Genomic DNA, 6,589 nt, shown 5'->3' on the forward strand with positions numbered 1-6,589 from the left:
CAAAGGAGGACTATATTTCGACTCTAAGCGTAGAACCGCCTGAGTTGCGTCACGTTCCAGGGGTTTTTCTCGGGAACCCCCGTCTTCTTGTCCTTGATCCTGTACGCTCCTCCTTCGATTACTTCTGTGACGATATAAGGGCCAAGCTGTGACGCCCCGGAACCGGTACCCTGAGGATCCCAGCGATCCCGCCGAAATCCGCACGATATCGATTCCGACACGCCCTCCGACACGACGTGCGCGACAAAGCACACGTGATGCCAGAGGAATTACCACGAGTAGTAACATTACAACAGGTTTACAATAGAGCCCACAAGATACATATATATTACAACAACGATTCCAACGAGTCAAGATACAAATATACAATACGAAGATCCAAATCATACAGAAGATCGAATACGTCCGAGTACGGACAAGATACAAATTGGACTAAGAGTCCTGAAGATAACCAGTGGCGTCCATAACCCTGCCCAGGCCAAGCCGGAAGGGTAACCTTGCTAACGTCGTCTTCATCGTACCGGTCTTCATACCTGCCCGGTTATATCCCGTAGAAGCAGCAATAAGTACGGGTTCGTACTTAACAAGACTTCAAGATGTATAAGCATTCGTCAACCAGTCGTCCTTTGTACTTGAGGCACGCAGGGGACTTAGAGGACGCAAGAGGAACGTCATGGACAATATGGTGGGGTTAAGCGGCAACGCGCAAGCACTAAAAACCTGTAGAGACACTCTACAACATTCGTCTAATCAGAGAAGGTGAGAGAGCGCATAAACTAACAGTTATATACTCTGCAAACATAACACAGCCGATGTGTTCTCCCTTCGCAAAGAGGTACTTACAAAGGCACTCACACTGTTGACAAATTTTAACCAGTTATTATTTAGGTTGTTCTATCTTACTATGCAAGTTATTAGTATTGAAACAACAGGTGTAAGTTTTCTATGGTCGAGTCATACAGCTCCAAGTCGTCCATAACCGCGGACACGGCTTATCGATAAGATTGTAACCCTGCAGGGGTGCCCAAATATGCCCACACGCACGCTCAACCCACTTACGACAGGTGGATATCACGACACGCACTCTCCTTCACTACAACAATGTCCAGGAAGCCACCTAACTAAGTTAACCCGTTTCGGAGCCCGATCGAAACTCCGACGCGGACTTAGCTGTTTGCGTCTACGGCTTTCGGATGGAAACAGTGCCCGCATGGTGAATCCATCTTCAGCAATACGTACCGCATCCTACGAGCGTGCAAGAGACAACGGGGTTACAAGGCAACATGGCTTCCCCAAGAGTAACATCATATCATCTGACCACAAAGAAACATGCTTGCACGCCCGGGAGAAACAAAACGAACATCCAAACTAGTTGTGGCCACTGGACAAATGCTGTAGATTCAGGCAGTGGTCGAGGGGAGACCCGGTAAGCATACCCACGTGTGGTTAGAGCGCTCAGTCTCGGAACAGATAACAAGAACTCGGGGTCCTAAGGTATTAAGGAAACACAAGTGAGCCGTCACAAAACGAGCAGCTGACCCACCGATGCCTCCGCTAAACAAATGTCAACAACTAAAGTAACCATGATTCTTCCCAACATATAACCCAAATAAGATAACAATAACGGTAACAAGATAAAACAGCACTAGCATGCACTACGACTCGCAAGGGCAGACTCGATAACCAAACAATAGCCGTAGGAGGTTGTGGTGGCAATATGGGCTGCTTGAGGTAACAAGTGGAAAGGACACGTGACAAGAACGCAACTTAAGGATAGCATGAGGGAGAAGGCAAAATAAAATAGGTGAGCGACTCCTGCAGGGACAGGAGTATAGGGGAAATGCTTGCCTGTTAAAGCTTGCCGAGGAACATCCGGAGAACTTGTCGTATCTCACCACACCACTTCGTGATCCTATCCGGGAAGAAGCAAATGCTGGAACACAACAACGTATGCAAGTCTTACAACTACGGATAAAGAAGATCCAGCATGTTCATGATGATATGCATGACATGGCATAGATGGTGTAATGCATCTTATCCATATTAAGCGGAGTCGGAACCCCGGACAATCAAATTAGAGTTGGAGTTGCATTTTCTACCGGCAAATTTAAGTGTTGATTAACATGGCATATCATGGCAGGGGTGCGCTACTTCAAAGTTAAACGGAGCAGGGAAAACCGTAGTCGGTATCCAAAATACTCCGCATATATGTTAGGTGAACATGCAAAACTATCACGACGCGTCATGATGCGAGATGCTAACAGATGTATTGATGGCATATTCATGTTCCTCATATTTTTCTGATCAATTTTCATATACAAAACTTTTTGTTCCGAGTTATAGATTTAAAGATATTGATTTTACAAGATAAAGCATTTTCTGGAATTTTAAGAAAAAGGAAACATGGAGGGGGACGAACTGGGCCGGACCTGAGGTGAGATGGCGGCGGATAGCTTCTGGAAGCGCGCGGACGGTAGGCTGCACCGGATCAAACTGGGCTGAGGCCCATCGAACGCCAGCTCTGGGCAGAGAAGAATTGGCAAAAAGTCGGGTTAAATAGCAGCCCATGGAATTTGAACTCGGGATCTGCTGGGCAAGAGAACAAAGGCCGAACCAGTTGGGCTATGTGCCTGATGTTGAAAATGGAAAGGCCCTAAGCCTCAAGAAGCTCCTCTTTGCGCGAGATCTGGAGTAAAAACAAGGAAAAAGGTTGGATTATTTCGCCAGGTTGAGGATTCGAACCAGGGATCTGAGGTTAAGGAAGCAGCGAGATTACCACTAAGTTGTTTCTTGCTATGTTGACCGGAGAAAGGCGCGGAACAATAAGAAGCAAGCAGAGGCGGAGCTCGGGCAAACACGGCCATGGCGAAAGTCCCTGGTCGACCATGGCTTGGTCGGAGGGGGGCGAACCGGGACGAGACAGATGGCGTCGAGGGTGCCTCTTGGCGTTGCGGCTCAGCTACGGGTGGTGGGACGGCCGAGGAAAGACTAGGCCGGCCGGAATTGACGAATTTCTCGCCGGAGTTGGAGGCGGAATCGGCGATTTTCCCGTCGATTGGGAGAGCCCCGGCTCGATTCCTTGCACGAGGATGATCAGGGAGAAGAGGCGGTTCTCGTGGTGCTCTCAGAACGAAGAGGGGCGGCCGGAAGTGGCGGCACCATGGCGAGGAGGTGGCGGTGGTGCTTCTTCGTTTGCTTACAGAGAAACGAAAAAGGAAGGTGGGGGTGAAAGGAGAGAGTGGCGGCGGCCAGAGGGAAGAGGGCTAGGGTTTTCCTGGCTCGGATGGAGATTAAAAGGGGAGGGGAGCAGGTGGAGGGGGGCCTCGGTGGTGCAGCACAGCGAGCACGTCTCTCTCGTGCTCCTGTCGCTTTCCTGGCGAAAAAGGAGAAGGGGAAAGAAGTGAAAGGGTATGCGGGTTGGGCCAGACCAGAAGGAAAAAGAAAGAAAGGCTAGCTGGGCTGGGCTGGTGCGGTGGAAGAGAAAAGAAAGAGAAGAGGATGGGCCAGGAGAAAGAGAAGAAGGGAGCTGGGCTAGAGAGAGAAAGCCAGAGAGAGAGGCCCAGAAGAGGGGTTTTGTTTTAAGAAAAGAAAAGATGGGTTTTATTAAACCATATGAGAAGGAAACAAATTAACTAGGGTTTATAAAAATAATTTTATTTTATTAAAAACATGGATGATATGATGCATGATGCATGATGATGCATAAAATAAAAAGAACAAACAAATCTACTAGGGGTACTACCCGGGGACATTACAATCGATACCACTAACAAGGAACCTCGCCCCGAGGTTCCACGCCATGGTACAGGGGAGAGAGGTGAACTATCGGATCTTCAGGCGCCATGTCGATCTCCTCGACACCACTAACAAGAAGTATTGCTCCAGCTTGGGTGGTCGACACCACCAACAAGAAGTCGTTGTCCCGTCATTGAAGATGCGCTTCTGTCGGATCCTCCAAAGATCGAACCTATTAGGTTAAGGCAAAGATCGTCCAACCCACGTGTAAGCCTAAGACTCAGAGAAACTCAGATAAGAGAGAAGATTCAAAACTCGCAAAGGTAAGAGGTGAAAGAATTTAGGTAAGGAGAAAATTCAGAGCTAATCAGATCCATCCAACGAGTTTTAGAAAATAGTTTTGACACGCTAAACTTAACGACCGTTGGCAAGGTTATCCTACAGGCTGGACTAGTGGGGTACCGTCAACCTGAGGCTCTGATACCAACTTGTGACGCCCCGGAACCGGTACCCTGAGGATCCCAGCGATCCCGCCGAAATCCGCACGATATCGATTCCGACACGCCCTCCGACACGACGTGCGCGACAAAGCACACGTGATGCCAGAGGAATTACCACGAGTAGTAACATTACAACACGTTTACAATAGAGCCCACAAGATACATATATATTACAACAACGATTCCAACGAGTCAAGATACAAATATACAATACGAAGATCCAAATCATACAGAAGATCGAATACGTCCGAGTACGGACAAGATACAAATTGGACTAAGAGTCCTGAAGATAACCAGTGGCGTCCATAACCCTGCCCAGGCCAAGCCGGAAGGGTAACCTTGCTAACGCCGTCTTCATCGTACCGGTCTTCATACCTGCCCGGTTATATCCCGTAGAAGCAGCAATAAGTACGGGTTCGTACTTAACAAGACTTCAAGACGTATAAGCATTCGTCAACCAGTCGTCCTTTGTACTTGAGGCACGCAGGGGACTTAGAGGACGCAAGAGGAACGTCATGGACAATATGGTGGGGTTAAGCGGCAACGCGCAAGCACTAAAAACCTGTAGAGACACTCTACAACATTCGTCTAATCAGAGAAGGTGAGAGAGCGCATAAACTAACAGTTATATACTCTGCAAACATAACACAGCCGATGTGTTCTCCCTTCGCAAAGAGGTACTTACAAAGGCACTCACACTGTTTACAATACACTTGGCAACTCTTCTGGCCAAGTATGTCGAGCTCTTTCCAGCGGTCCCAACAAATGCTTCTTGATGCCGTTGCAGATGATACCATTGGCTTTCTCGACTTGGCCGTTGGTTTGCGGGTGCCCAACTGACGCGAAGTGCAATTTGATGCCCACTTCTGCGCAGTATGCCTTGAATTCCTTGGATGTGAAGTTACTGCCATTGTCCGTGACAATGCTATGAGGTACTCCAAACCGAAAAACAATGCTTTTCATGAACTTTATTGCTGACGCTGCATCTGGTGAATTTATCGGCTTTGCTTCTATCCACTTGGTGAATTTGTCAACAGCGACGAGCATATACTCGTATCCTCCTGGCGAGGTTTTGTGTGACTTTCCCACCATATCGAGGCCCCATTGAGCAAAGGGCCAAGACAAAGGTATTGGCATCAGTTCTGCTGCCGGAGAGTGAGGTTTTGCGGCAAATCTCTGGCACGCGTCACAAGTTCGTACTATCTCCTTCGCGTCGTCGATTGCTGTCAACCAGTAAAACCCAGCCCGAAAAACCTTGGCTGCGATAGCTCGACTGCTCGCGTGATGACCACATATTCCCTCGTGTACATCCTTCAAGATTATCCTTCCTTCTTCGGGTGTGACGCACCTTTGTAACACACCCGAAATACTGCGCTTGTACAACTCCCCTTTGACTACTGTGAAGGCTTTGGATCGTCGAATAACTCGCCTTGCTTCAACTGGGTCGTCGGGTATTTCTTTCTTTAAGATGTATGATATGTATGCTTGCATCCATGGGACCTGCACCATCATCACTAGCTCCTGGTCCTCTTCTTCTTCTTCTTCTGGTGCTTCCTTGGGAGTCGTCGAGGTTTTCTCTTCCTTCTGCTTCTTCTGCGCCTTCTTTGGCTTTGTGGATCTCTCGGCTATCTCTTCCCAAAACACACCTGGTGGAATTGCGAGGCACTGCGACCCGATGTTTGCAAGAACATCGGCTTCATCATTGCTCAGCCTGCTGATGTGATTTACTTCGCATCCATCAAATAACTTCTCGAGCTCATTGTACACTTCCTTGTATGCTATCATGCTATCATTGACTGCATCACATTGTTTCATGACTTGCTGAGCCACCAATTGTGAGTCGCCGAAGATTTTTAATCGAGTTGCACCACAAGCTTTCGCCATCTTCATCCCGTGTATAAGAGCTTCATATTCTGCTTCATTGTTAGATGCATTTGGGAATGTCATCCGTAGGACATACTTCAGTATATCGCCTTCAGGTGATATAAGTATCACGCCTGCACCAGCTCCTTCTACCCTCTTGGACCCGTCAAAGTTCATAGTCCATGTTCTCGATAAATCTGGGGGTCCTGTATTTTGCAGCTCCATCCATTCTGCGATGAAATCTGGCAGAATTTGCGACTTTATTGCTTTTCTTTTTTCATGCGTGATGTCGCGAGGAGAAATTTCTACTCCCCAAAGGGAGACACAACCTCTAGCTTATGGATTGTTTACTATATTTGATAGAGGTGCTTCATTGACCACTATTATCTGGTGTGCCGAAAAATAGTGGCGCAATTTTCTTGCTGTTGTGATCACTCCATATGCTAGCTTCTGGTACTGCGGGTACCGCTGTTTTGAAGGCGATCGAACTT

General features: G+C 47.9%; 1 long non-coding RNA gene across 1 annotated transcript; it reads right to left on the reverse strand.

The window, feature by feature from the left end:
• Window positions 1-340: 340 nt before the first annotated feature.
• LOC127334211 (uncharacterized) lies at window positions 341-3,744 on the reverse strand. Its single transcript, XR_007872012.2, has 4 exons — window positions 2,777-3,744; window positions 2,615-2,686; window positions 1,849-2,521; window positions 341-533 (listed from the first exon to the last, which is right to left on the reverse strand). It is a non-coding gene; the product is annotated as an uncharacterized lncRNA (long non-coding RNA).
• Window positions 3,745-6,589: the final 2,845 nt, after the last annotated feature.

The sequence above is a fragment of the Lolium perenne genome, chromosome 2 (assembly GCF_019359855.2).
Source record: "Lolium perenne isolate Kyuss_39 chromosome 2, Kyuss_2.0, whole genome shotgun sequence".
Taxonomy (NCBI): Eukaryota; Viridiplantae; Streptophyta; class Magnoliopsida; order Poales; family Poaceae; genus Lolium; species Lolium perenne.